Source organism: Cetorhinus maximus, chromosome 26 (genome assembly GCF_964194155.1).
Source record: "Cetorhinus maximus chromosome 26, sCetMax3.hap1.1, whole genome shotgun sequence".
Classification (NCBI taxonomy): domain Eukaryota; kingdom Metazoa; phylum Chordata; class Chondrichthyes; order Lamniformes; family Cetorhinidae; genus Cetorhinus; species Cetorhinus maximus.
In genome coordinates, this window is record NC_135904.1 from 837900 (window position 1) to 851720 (window position 13821).

General features: G+C 40.3%; 1 protein-coding gene across 10 annotated transcripts in view; it reads left to right on the forward strand.

Annotated features, from left to right (window-relative positions):
* The window catches only part of sema6d (semaphorin 6D), a 287153-nt gene that overhangs the window by 235312 nt on the left and 38020 nt on the right, over nt 1-13821 (forward strand). The window contains exon 1 of one of the 10 annotated variants that reach the window (XM_078529940.1): nt 8336-8612. The exons of 8 other annotated variants lie outside the window; for them this stretch is intronic. The gene's annotated coding sequence lies outside the window, so the exon portion shown is untranslated. Of the gene's footprint in view, nt 1-8335; nt 8613-9125; nt 9368-13821 lie in introns of those variants that run through there. One more of the 10 variants, XM_078529941.1, reaches the window with a different exon arrangement.

Genomic DNA, 13821 nt, shown 5'->3' on the forward strand with positions numbered 1-13821 from the left:
TTTATAGTAAATGGGAAAATTCTTATGAGCATTTAACTACCTGCTGTCTGAAAGCGTCTTTTAACTTGGGTGAATATACTATGATCTTAAAAGGAACCTTTTTCCTAATTCCTTTCAGTGGTCAAAATATCTCAAAAGACTGGGAGCCTCCTAAAGGTAAAAGAGGAGTAGCAAGTCAGGTAGATTCAGGTAGAGTTCCAGAGTGTAGCTAAAGTAGCTTAAGGCTCTGTTTTATTTTTATCTATCAAAGCCTCATAATATTTACAGTCACTGCTGTTGGCAATTGGAAATGCTAAATTAAATGGGTAGAACTGATGACAGAACATAGTTCTCTCCCCATTACAAAATAGTCTTACTGCTCAGTACTTTTGAACTGTACACGAGTAAAGTTATTTTTGATGGAAGTTTTAGACAGATTGACATTGATTTTCACCCTCCAGTGTACATCATACTAACACATTGAACATTTAGAAATGAAAATGGCATAAAATTGATTACTTTAAGTGTTACCTTAAAATAATGGATTTTTGCACATGAATGATTTTTCCCCCTCTCTGTGGGAGAATGTGGTTTCTGGTGATACACATTCATTTTAAATATTGATAATATTACATGATTATGATGTTAGATTTCTGAATAATTCTCTTTGTATATTGTATCATTGCTAATATGTTTTCTGCTTGTGTTAGTTGCTTTAGGCCATTGACACAAACTGACAGCTAACTGCACTGAGAAGTATGATTTTTTTTTAAACAGAGCGCATCTATTAGTTGCAGATCTTCCTGACAATAAATGAACACCAGACATGGAGAATTTTATGTTGAAATTACTTTTTATTGAAAAAATAATAATGCACCTGTTTTTACCATACTCCTGCAAGAATTTGAGTGTGTGTGTGTGTGTGTGTGTGCAGGATGCACAGTTAAGCTTAAAAAAAGAAAATAATCTTTGGCCTTAACACAGTGGGTTATCAGTGCTATTGTGTTTATCTGAAATGCCTGCCTTGGTTATGTTAGCAGAGGCATTAATCTGTTTAAAATAAATAGTTTAACCTCACCATTGAAAAGGTGGGAAGAAGAATATTGAGACAAAATTGTATCCCATACTTATGCGATAGTGTAGCACTCTCATTCCACTATTATCTCAACTGGACATTGGTGCAATTTCAGGATCTTTGTACAGTGTTTATCTCCTTCATGTTTGTGCAATTAACCTTCCTTGTAATATACCACAGGTGGCTAAAAGTGGTTATTTTCATCATTTAAAGGTAGCCCATTCCTGCCATTTAATGTTCTGGCAGTATTTTTAGTCCTTGGGGAGTAATAGTATTTTACACTATAGGTGTGCAGCCAAAGTTAGACAACTGGTTCTTCATCTGATAACTGCATTTCCTATTAAAAGGAGTTGAGATTGTGGAATCATGTAGAACCATGGATCCACTGAAGCAGGGGCCTGTATTTCTGGCAGTTGACTGAATCCCAGTTCACACCATGGAGTGATCCTGTGGATTAAGGGAGCCGGTTTCTGTAAGGGGATCATTGGTGAACCGGTTGTTGAGTTTGTCCTCTGGCTTCTACATTATACGGCTGACTTCCACAGAAATCCAGGGATCAGTTCTTGACTCATTGTTTATAAGTGGAAGAGAAGTCCATGGAAATCAAGTTCCTGAAGCAGGATCTGTGAAAGCAACTTAAGGCACAGCACAGAACAAAGCAGAAAGACCCTATCCCACTTCAATCTATGCCTGTTGAATGTAAATGTATGTTTTGTGAAGTCAGACATCTATCTTGTTAAGTTCAATACAATTTGAATTTGAAGGATTTGAATGTCTGCTCCTGGTATGCCAACAGCAGTTGTGCTTTTCTCCTGATAATTTTTGCAATGCTGGTGCAGACAGATGCTTCCCTAGTTTACCGCCATCTCCTCATTTAAATGCAGCTGGTGTACACCCAGCATAGTTTGCATGATGCACAGGGAGCACAGAGGCTTGGGGGATCCTGGGCATGAGCAGAAATGTGCTGATGAACGTGGCACCTGCACTTTCTCATGGCACCGAAGCTGGACATTGGCATGTTCTGAGGTACGAAGATAAGGAAGGTGGCTACTGATGTCCAAGAGGTAAGTAGGACAGCCTTGGCTAGGCAAAGACCTTGAAATGATGGCGTTCCAAAGATAAAGGTCAGATTGGACAGTTTTTATACTCCTAGTTTCTATGCGCCTGCAGAACTCTGTTTGAACTTTTAAAGGTGCCACATTCGCTGGCAGCATGAGGCTCATCAGAATCCTGGGCATCAAGGTAAACAACCCAAATTAACAATATGAGACCTTCACGGATCAATGTAGGCACCAGAGGCCGATCCTAATTCCTGAACTAATTATAAATCGGGCAATGATTTTTCCAGTTTTCTGCTCTTTGTACCTAGTCTCCGCTGTGCACTGCAGCAATTTCATCCCTTAAATGTATAATGTTGCTTTTAAGTGTGCTCTTTGTAAGTTAGTTCTTATCCAGATTTGTTAAACAGCCTCCCAGAGGGGAGGTTGTAGCATTTGCTGAAGTGCCTTCTGTAATTATACTTACTTTCAGATTTTCCTAGCTTTATTTTAACTGTGAAAACCCACTTCCTCTCAGACCATAAGTTAAACTGATTACATTTTGAGCAACAAAATCCATTTGGGATGGGAGGAGCAAGACTTAAATATATTTATATAATATAAAAAAGCAACCATACCTGAGTTAGGATGAATGCAAAACATATCTTGTGAAGATTTGGTTAATCTTGGTTAAAAGATTTTGTAAAGGATGAATCATATGATATTCCAGCAGAGAAATAAGCCATTCAGCTTACCCAGTCTGTTTCTCTTCACAAGCCAGCTGAAGTATAACAAACTGGCCTGTACTTGCCTAACTTAACCCTTTTTGAAGAGGAAAGTTATGTCTACCACCTTCCAGTTTCATTGCCCCATAGGGACAAAATTTTAGAAAATTATATTTAGAACCTCTGATATTTCTTCTAGCTTCCCTCAGAAAACTAAGATGTAACCTGTCAAATGCCAGTGATTTATATACCTCATGTTTGAGTAATTTCTTCTGTATCATCTCCTTGAATGATATCCTTCACTAATTGTCCTATACCCAGCTCAATTTCAATATCCACCTTCTCTACAGAAGCGAAAGCAAAGTATTGATTTAGTATTTCTCCCACTTTCTCTGTCTCCACCACAAGCTTGTCTCCCTCATTGCTGTACCCGTATGTTAACCATCCACTTATTCCCAAGGTGTCTGTAGAAAATCTTTTTCACTGTTTTTTTCTCATACTGCTTTCTAGTCTTTCAAATTTCCAGCTTTATTGTACTTCCTTTTTAAATTAGTTCTTCAGCAATAAGTGTTCCTTTTATGTTTACTATTTAAGTGTAGCCTGCACATCTAAGAACATTCCCTCCATATGCTTCTAAATTATCAATGATGTTTCTGCTCTTTCCCAGCTTAACTGTCTTCTTTCTGTCTTGCTTTGTCTCGTTGGTTCAATCCCAACCTGGTTTATGACCTAACATTTCCAATTAAAACCTGTCTTGCCTTTGCTTGATCTCACTATGTGGTTCACCCTCCCCTGATGTCTCAGCAATACCTCACTGTGTCTGGCCTTCTCTTGTTGTACACACATAAAAATGAAAGGCCCATCTCCTGTTGCTGATGAAATAAAGCAGAAGAAGTCAGAAGGAAACAAAGTGAATATGGAACAAATGTTTAAGTTGGTAGCAGAAAACCAATCGGGAAAAGATACTAAAGATGATGAGCCGCGTAGGTAAATCAGCCTGAAGGACGAGAGGAGAAGGAAAAGGAAACCAAGCAGAATGAAATTAAATAAGAGCAGGAAAAAAATGAAGCAATGCAAGGAAAGCAAAGAAAAAAATACAAATGGAAAGAAAAAAGGCCAAATGAATGGAGAAAGAAATAACACAAAATTTGTATTGAAAATAAATCTACAAATCAGGAGAAGTAAGTGCAGAGATTAAACCCAAAGAAAGGGAAGTGTTTTTTCTCTCAATAAGACATGGACCTGGATTTTGTTGGGCAAAGGGAGACTCACCCATCAGTGTGAGAACCAGTGGGAAACCCTCGTCAGTTCCGTGGGGAAGGCCTGACAGCATTGAAGACCCAACAGCGGAACTCCCACCCGCCAAGAGCTGCCAGCCAATCACAGGGCAGCGGCTCCTCATGCCACCAGCAGTAGTGGTGGCTGCTGCTGGCAATTTATCCACCAGAAGCTCAGGATCATCATGGGATCCCAGACCAAAGGTGAGTGATGGTGGGATGGGGATTGCGGGGTGGAGATCGTGGGAGAGGAGGGGCAGGGGAATCGGAGGCAAGTGCATGTGGGTGGCCACTCCCCTGCCTGATGCTGGGTGCCTCGATTGGGCACAAAGTGCCTGGCTTTGAGTGATCCACAGGCCCCCTGGAGGCAGCAGGCAGGGTTTGCTGGGTAGCCTTCAGAGGGTGTGGGAGATCTGTGCAGCCGCCATTTGATTCCGAGCCACCACTAAATTGTGTTGGGCTCAAGGATAATGGGTGACAGTTGTCTCATTAATGAGCCTAATTGACATCCCGCGTCAGCCCCTTTCACCCTCCTACTTAATCGGGGGAGGTTTTACCATTACCAGGGGACTGACACAGGACCTCTTCATGAATAAGTGGATATTGTTCCTGCCCACATTAAATCCAGCGCATGGTCACTAAAGAACAGAAGGTTATCTGCCTGGAGTTGGATGGAGCAGTGAGAGTGGTGTTGAGCTGGAATTGCAAGCGGTACACAAGCCTCCTTCAGTGTCTCTATAGGCCTCTTAGAGAATGAGGCTGGGGAAATAATAATCAGGAACCAGGAAATGGCAGAGGAGTTGAATAAATACTTTGCATCAGTCTTCACGGTGGAAGACACTAATAGCATTCCAAAAATACTAAATAATTAAGGGACAAAAGGAGTGGAGGAAATAAACACAATAACTACCACTATAGAAAAAGTACTAGGGCAACTAATGGGGCTAAAGGCCGATAAGCCCCCTAGACCTGATGGGTTGCATCCTAGAATATTAAAGGAAATAGCTACACAAATAATGAATGCGCTGGTAGTAATCTTCCAAGAATCCTTAGATTCTGGAAAAGTCCCAGAAGATTGGAAAACTGCCAATGTAACGCCCTTATTCAAAAAGGGAGGGAGGAAAAAAAAGGTAACTATAAACCAGTTAGCTTAACATCTGTCAATGGGAAAATGTTAGAGTCTATTATAAAGGATGTAATAGCAGAGCATTTAGAAATGCATAATATAATCAAGCAAAGTCAGCATGGCTTCATGAAGGGGAAATCATGCCTGATAAATTTATTAGAATTCTTTGAGATAACAAGCAAGATAGATAAAGGGGAACCAGTAGATGTAATATATTTGGATTTCCAAAAGGCGTTCGATAAGATACCGCACATAAGGCTGCTTAATAAGATAAGAGCCCATGGTGTTGGGGGTATTATATTAGCATGGATAGAGGATTGGCTAACTAATAGAAGACAAAGAGCTGGGTTAAGGGGAGCGTTTTCAGGATAGCAACCTGTAACTAGTGGAGTGCCACAGGGATCAGTGCTGGGGCCACAATTATTTACAATATATTAATTACTTAGATGACGGAAGTGAATGTACTATCGCCAAGTTTTCAGATAACAGAAAAATAGGGGGGAAGGCAAGTGGTGAGGATGACACAAAGAGTCTACAGAGAGATATAGACAGGTTAAGTGAGTGGACTTGGCAGATGGAATTTAATGTGGGAAAATATGAGGTTATGCATTTTGGCAGGAAGAATAGAGGAGCTGAATATTATTTAAATGGAGAAAGTCTGCAGAAAGCTACAGCACAGAGAAATTTGGGAGTCCTTGTGCATGAATCCCAAAAAGCCAGCATACAATTTCAGCAGGTAATAGGGAAGGCAAATGGAATGTTGGCCTTTATTTCAAAGGGAATGGAGTGTAAAAATAGGGAAGTCTTGCTAAAACTATACAAGGCACTAGTTAGACCACACCTAGAATACTGTGAACAGTTTTGGTCCCCTTATCTAAGGAAAGTTATACTGGCATTGGAGGCAGTCCAGAAAAGGTTCACGAGGTTGATCCCAGGTATGGAGGGATTTTTTTATGAGGAGAGGTTGAGTAGGTTGGGCCTGTACTCATTGGAGTTTAGAAGAATGAGACATATTGAAATATATAAGATTCTTAGGGGTCTTGACAGGATAGAGGCTGAGAGGTTGTTTCCCCTTGTGGGAGAGTCTAGGACCAGAGGACATAATCTCAGAGTTAAGGGATTGCCCATTTAAGACAGAGATGAGGAGGAATTTCTTCTCTCAGAAGGTAGTGAATCTATGGAATTTTTTATCACAGAGGGCTGTAGAGGTTGGGTCGGTAAGTATATTCGAGGCTGAGATAGACATTTTTTATCAGTAAAGGAATCAAGGGCTATGGGAAAAAGGCAGAAAAATGGAGTTGAGGATTATCAGATCAGCCATGATCTCATTGAACGTTGCAGCAGACTCGATGGGCTGAATGGCATACTTCTGCTCCTACGTCTTATGTCTTAAGGTCTAAACGATCATGCTCACAGACCACAATAATTATTTGTTGCCACTCCCTAATTTAGCAGTCATCATTTTAAGAAATTTCCCTTTTTTTCCCTTTGGGTCTATAAATCATGTTCTGAGAGCTGGGGTGTGTCTCCATTTTCTTAGGTGTTGTGAGCTAGTAGGAGGTTTTGTACTTTGGTCATTCATCTGACAGGACCACTGTCAACACATAAAATTCCAGCAATATTGAAACTTAGCCTCTTTTCGTAGCTCTACAATGCCATTATAAACAGAGAACCAAATTTGTCTTCCCCCATTTCTCTTGACTTCTTGAGTATAAAATCCTAGTATGAAGGTAAAAGTTTGTACAATATCTGCTACGTTCAACATGAACACACAGCAATCTTAAACATAGGTGAATCCTTGATAGTATCTGTGGAAGGGAAAATTGATGATCAGAAATATGTCATTCAGAATAGGTAACCCCATTAGGTGAGTGACTGTAGTCATTTCAAATCTATTGAGGCTGTTTTTTGTGATATTTCAGCTAATTTGATAGACTTGCACTTTATTGATAATAGAATCACTTTAAGAAAGTGGTCCTGGTCCTTTTTAATTGTCGCTTTTGTCCAACACAAGGCAGCTGACTTAATCCTGAAAATCTGATGATTTTTGGAAAGCACAGCAATCCTTCACTGACATTTTTTTGAGGTTCATGTTTATCTTGCAATTTTCACATAACCCCTAGGTGACTTTGCACTTCAGGAAAGGACTCTGCACCACTTATTGAAAATATTGCCTTTAAATAATTAACAAAGGAAATTATATCAGCTGACTTCCATAATAAAAACTTACTTAAAATTATAGTCATTATGCACAATGTGCAATAACAAAAAGCTGACCCAGAACTCTCCTTTGCATGCAAACTATGGTGGCTGTTGAAATATGTGAAAACATTAGAAATCCATTTAGAAAAAAACAATTTTGAAACCATCCATGGCTTGTGAACTGATTAAGACAGAGAGTGCTGCCAACGCAGGAAGGTTACTGCCAACTCTAATGGCTTTGAGCCTGTGTGTCTGTGAAACAAATGGGACATAGGAAACTGGAAACCTTAGCAATGTAGTGGGCTGTCTCAAGCTGTGACATTTGCACCACACTCCATCCCTCACCCTGCTTCTTATACAAAATTTTACCAAGCAGCTAGTCATATCTAGTTAATATTCAGAAAAACTCATTATGGGGTTTCTTTTTAGATCTTTTTAAACTGCCTATGCTGAGCGCTAAGTAATGCATGGTCGCTTAGAAGAAAGATTTATTACTTAAAGCTCAGCTGGAAACTGGGTTGATGCTTCAGTTAGAAGGAAACCTTATGACTTGTGCACTAGCCTGAAAAGTAACCAGTGTTTCAGTTGCTGTTCTTCTTGGCAGTGGTGAACTCGTCCAAGAGGGGGGAAAAAATAGAAACAGGGTTGTTATTCATTTAGATAAACATTACACTGAGCAGTGCAGGAGAGTGGCTGAGATTCAATTAGGACCAGACCCAGTTTGTACTTCTTGACAGCAGTAATCAGCTTTGATTCTAAATTAGCATATAATAGAAATCCACATTTTACTTGTGACAAGCCCCACTCCAGCCCTACAAAATATAACTCCGGTGAAGGTTTTAGAGCAGGCTTGTTTGAGTTTGGGGGGCCACAAAAGGGTCACTGGGAGTTGGAGGCCCCACTGTCGGCAGGGCAGAGAAAGACACCAGACAAAAACTTACATCTTGAGCTTTAAATGCAGTGCTGGAGAATGGGCTAGGGGGTGGGACCCCTGGCTGGTGCAGGCTTATTGGTAGGCATCCTGCTGCTCTCTTGATGGATTGACTTCAGATGGATCAAATTACACCATTTGCCGTGCATTAGTTTGTTTTTCTCCTGGCGTGTCCCTGACTTGCAGGAGTTGAGAGTTTGTCGTTCGGATAGTTTACGGGCAGGAAAATAATTTTTTGGGATATTTGGGTGACATATGAGGTAAGGTGTGAACACTTTTTTGGGGGTAAATATTGCAGACAATAGCTTAGTACATGAGCTGCGAAAACAAAAGCAAAATGCTCTTGTTTGCAAACTATCATTGCGCTTCGGTGAATGGAGATGTGGTTAAAGTGTCTGGAGGAGCGGCTGTCAGGTCGAGGGGCAGAAATAGCACCTCCAAGTACTATTTTTACCCAGTGTCTTTAACGGGAATGGGGGAGGGAGGGGGAGAGGCTGTGGAAAGAATAACGAGTCAATCAATCACCAATCTGTGCTGCGATCCTGCACCTCCAAGATGAAACTTTGAATGTTTTCTAGACACGAAGCTGCACTGGATGTTGAAGTGTGTTTGTTTGCAGGGGGATGGTGTGGGGGGGATGGTGAGGTACTTGCAGGGAGAGGGCTGGCTTGACATTTGATCACTTCGGAGCTTTGAAGATCGGAAAGCTTTTAGCTGGGCCTCAGGTCTTCAGTAGGTATTTGGGGACAGTGGGCATGGGGGCCCATGGCTTTTTTTTGACAGCACAGTTCTTGGGCTTTCAAACTGCAGCTGGATCAAAACAGTCCTGACCTGCCCTACAGACTTGTGGAGGAGGAGGAGACTGAAGAATTGATGAAAAGCAGTTGTGAAAGCAAACAATGGATTCTATGAACCTGAAGCTTTGGTTGAAAACAGTCTGGTACAATGAATGAACCTGGCAAACATCTGGGCAGATGATTTAAAAATGACACAATGTGTACAGTTGTGAAATAAGGTAAAACTTTCACAGGAATTGGCTAGCAGCATACTCTTAAAATGTTAAGAGCTAACAGGATTAATTACTACCCTTCAATAGCAAGTTGAGAAGCTGCAGAAATATTAAAGTGTTTACTTGCTGGCTTTTTGCTGGTTTTTCTCTCAGGGGGTTCATGAATCTGTGGAACGCTCTTCCCCAGGCAGGGTCACTGAATATTTTTAAGGCAGAGGTGGGTAGATTCTTGACCCACAAGGGAGCTAGAGGGCATCGGGGATAGGTAGGAAAGTGGAGTTGAGACCACAATCCGATCAGCCATGATCCTAACTAATGGCAGAGCAGGCTTGAGGGGCTGAATGGCCTACTCCTGCTCTTAATTCATATGTGCGTAATAGTATTTGCTCTTTCAAAAAAGGGGATATTTACACTTTTTCCACTATTTCTGTTTATTGCTGAAAAAAGAGACATGTCTAAGCTTTTTCTCTTGCATTCATCAGGACACTTGCAAGAATGCCAATATATGGGGAAAACAACAATTTATACTGTATGTGAGGAGAGTGTCCTGATGAGTGCAAGATGAAAAGCTTAGACACGTCTCTTTTTTCAGCAATGCTCAAATTCTGTACTACAAAATGACTATTTCTGTTTAGGACAAGTGTTCCTTAGTTGGAGATATTCTGTGCTCCTCAGATTCTGTTTTCTTGATCATCCCTGACCCTAATCGCCCCACCATTGGTTGCCATGTCTTCAGCTGCTAAGACCTTAGGCACTGGAATTACCTCCTGAAACATTTCCACCTCTCTACCTTAACTTTCCTCCTTTAAGGCACTCCTTAAAACCATCCTTTTTTTTAAATCAGGTGTTTTGTCATTGGCCCTAATATTATCTTATTTGCGCAATGTCAAATTTTGTCTGATAGGACTCTTGTAAAGTGCCTTGGGAAATTTACCATGTTAAAGGTGCAAATATTTTATCTACTGTGCTCCTTCTTAAACCTTTTTAATCGAATACCAGACCACAGTGGGCTACATTACAAACTGCAGGGAGCCCATGGTGTATATACATAGGCCCTGAATGCAGGAACTGATTCTAAAGCCAACTTAACCCATTGGCACATTCATTGACCCCCATTTCCATGTCACGCATCAGCTGGTGTGTGGCACAATTACACAGCGGATTTGCATATACTTCCTTCAGCACTTATAGTATGTATTAAAAGATGGGTTTGTTTTACAATTTGTACATTCGTTGTTACATGCCCTTAGCAGTCGTAACTGGTGATTCAACATTGGTTTGCGCAGTTCATCCAGTTTGTGATCAAAGTGAATGAAAGTTTAGCGTTTTTAAGTTTTCAAAGACTAATTTGTGTATGTCTAAATCATAGTTTGTACTCTTAGTCAGTACAAACAGTTCAACAAGCATTCAGAAATGTTTATTATTTTTCATGTTTGGGATGTCATACATTAATTTGTGCTTCCTAGTGTGGAGGGTTCTTAGGGGAAAAGAAAGCACAAGACTTTTGCAATCCTGTTTTCCAGCACTGCAATAAGTGTGTTGTCAAGGTCCTAGTGCTTGCCGGGTTACCTTTCCCAGAATGGTATCAAATGAACTTTTGTTCACCCTCTGTGTTTAAATAGTTGAACTGGTTGAAGGGCAGGATGAGAAAATGCATCCATTCATCCAGCTAGCATTACCTTGAATCATTGCAAGGCATGTAACATTATGAGCCTTCTATTATTCACAACTAGTAATATCCTTGGATATAAGGAAAACTATATTTGATACCAACATGAATTATGTAGGAGAAAATATACCCATTTACAACAAGAAAGATAATTGGCAGAGTTGGAGCCTTATTGAACTTTTACACACCTATCAAGCAACTGTGGGTGGGAATTATACATTTTTCATCTAATAGGATATGCCTAAGTAAAAGTAGCAAAATATAACATCCTACTGCAATTAGAGGAGAATTTAAAGTTCTTATGTTATCCTTAAGCACTGAATTAAAACAGAATAGTGAAAAAAAACAATAGCTTCAATGGTAACCTCTAGAGCACTAAAAGGAACAAGTTTTTAAAAAATACAATGTGCCTTTTGTAATTCAGTTGATAAATGCAGTGACAAATCATTCATTCTGCCATTGTGGGAGTATGTAATTTGGTTAGATTTTTAGTGAAGAAAGGATGCAGGTAAAATACACACCTATTATTCTTTCATATTCTATATTATTGAACGTTGTTGCATCAAACAACGATGTGCATTTATATAGCATCTGTAATGTAGTAAAGCATCTCAAAGTCACTTCACAGGAGTGTTATCAAACAAAATCTGAACCAAGTCACACAAAGGGACATTAGGAAACTGTGGTTACAGGAGCATCCCCAGCTGTCAGAGTGCGCTCTCTCACACATGCGTACATCTCCCCGAGGCTAAGTGCTGCCTCAGAGAGATCGCTGAAAGGCTGGCAAATATAAAAAATAGAACAATAAAAAATTAATGAACATGTCCCCCTCATGTGAAAATGTCACACGAGATGGGACATGATAATGAAATAAACAAACTTTATTAAATGTTTTTAAAACCGCTATCAAACCTCGTCCCGCCACCGGATGAGGTTTATTAAAAAATCGCCTGCCCGTTTGGCCCGTGCGCTGAGCCAAAGTTCGCACGAGCCCCTCAAAATCGTCGACGATTGGTAAGTTAAGGGCCTTAACGAGGCCTTTAATTAATGGCAGGTGCGCATCCCACTGCATAGCGCGCCTGCTGACCGAAATATCACAATGCCGCGCGCTGACATCGAGACGCGCGCGCGCAACATTTTAAGCGCTGGCGTGCGGGCTCCACCACCCGCACGTCAGCCAGAAGATTCTGCCCAAGGAGGGGAATTTTAAATTCAAGACGCTATTGAACTGAGAACTAATGCAAGTCAGTGAGCACAGGAGTGATGGGCAAACAGGACTTGATGTGAGTTAGGATATAGGTAGTGAAGTTTTGAATGAGCTCAAATTTATGGAGATCTCAAGGTGGGAGGTCAGCTAGGAGAGCATTGGTATAATTGTATCTAGAAGTAACATATGCATGGGTGAGACTTTCAGCAGAAGGTGAGTTGAAATCTGGCCAATAAAAAGGACCAGGAAGGGCAGAGGAACTACAAAATGTACTCATTCTCCATCAAAACAGAGCTCCTTAGTCCCAGTTCTAATGTTTGTAGGAGTAGAAACTAAGTCCACATATTTGTGTCTGTGCTAACAAATGATCTGTTCCCTATTTTCACCTTGTCTTTTCTTTTATTTGCATTGCCAGGTACTAGAATGAGCCAGTCAGACATTAACGTATGCTTTGCAGCTATTATTTCTGAAGAAATAATTTGTTTCGACTCATCAAAGGATTTTTATTTAGGTGCTCCAATTACTTCATACCCATATGCAGGATGCCTATAGTTTACAAATGTGCACAGTCTTGTGCATTAGTCCAGGCTTGCACAAGTGAACTACATTACCTTGTGCAGATATTTGGATATTGTTCATTGAGGAGGTAGATACATTAAATTCTGTTTAATGTTGAATCCGGTTTTGGGTCAAAAAACCCAATTTGTCAGTAAAAGTAGTGGAACAAATGTGCTGTCCTCTAGGCAGGGCTCCTTTACCTCTTCATAGCACACCTGAAATATCGACAAACTGTCCCTGCAGTGCTGTGTTCTCCTTTGTGACAGAGCAGTGAAAAATGGGAAAGTTGCTGATTGAGATGGTGTATTAATATTGAGCATGGTGACATTGATGCCTATTAGGAGTGAAAACAGAGCTGAAACCCAACTTCCAGCTGGAATTTAGACAGGGTATCTGCAGCAGGCAAATCTCAAACATAATTGTGAAATAGTCAAGAGAGGGAGAGCAGAGTCTGCCACAGGAGGAAGGGGACAAAAGAGACTTTTCTCACATTTACTTTTTTTGAAAAGTCCAGTTAGGAACAATATTAGCCTTATCTATCAAAGGTGTCTGTTTTGCTCTTCCAACGGTAGGTGAAAATGTGAATGCGAATGGTTAATCTTTTATTGAAAAATGAAGTTTTAATTGGTATGTTTGTCTGTCCTGTTGAGGGTAAGATGAAAAGCTTGAACAGCATGTGTCTCTTTTCAGCAATACTCAAATTCTGTCTACTTATATTCATTCGCAGGGCCCTGTCCTCTGCAAGTGGAAAGACCATGAAAAGGGAAATTGGTTATAAGTCACAAAGGAAACATATACATTTTTCAGTCTTTATTAAAGTTTGCATGTGCCTTTGTTGAATCTTGCAACAGAATTTCTGCATAAAACCTTTTGATAGCATTTAATTTGTTCTTGAGTCGCCTAGTTCACAGTTCTGTTTGTAACTAAGTTAACACCATGAGTACTGCATATTCTAAGCAACATCATACTCTTTAGAAACTGGTGTTCGTACCAGGTAACTGCCAGAAAGAAGGATCTATTGAAGTA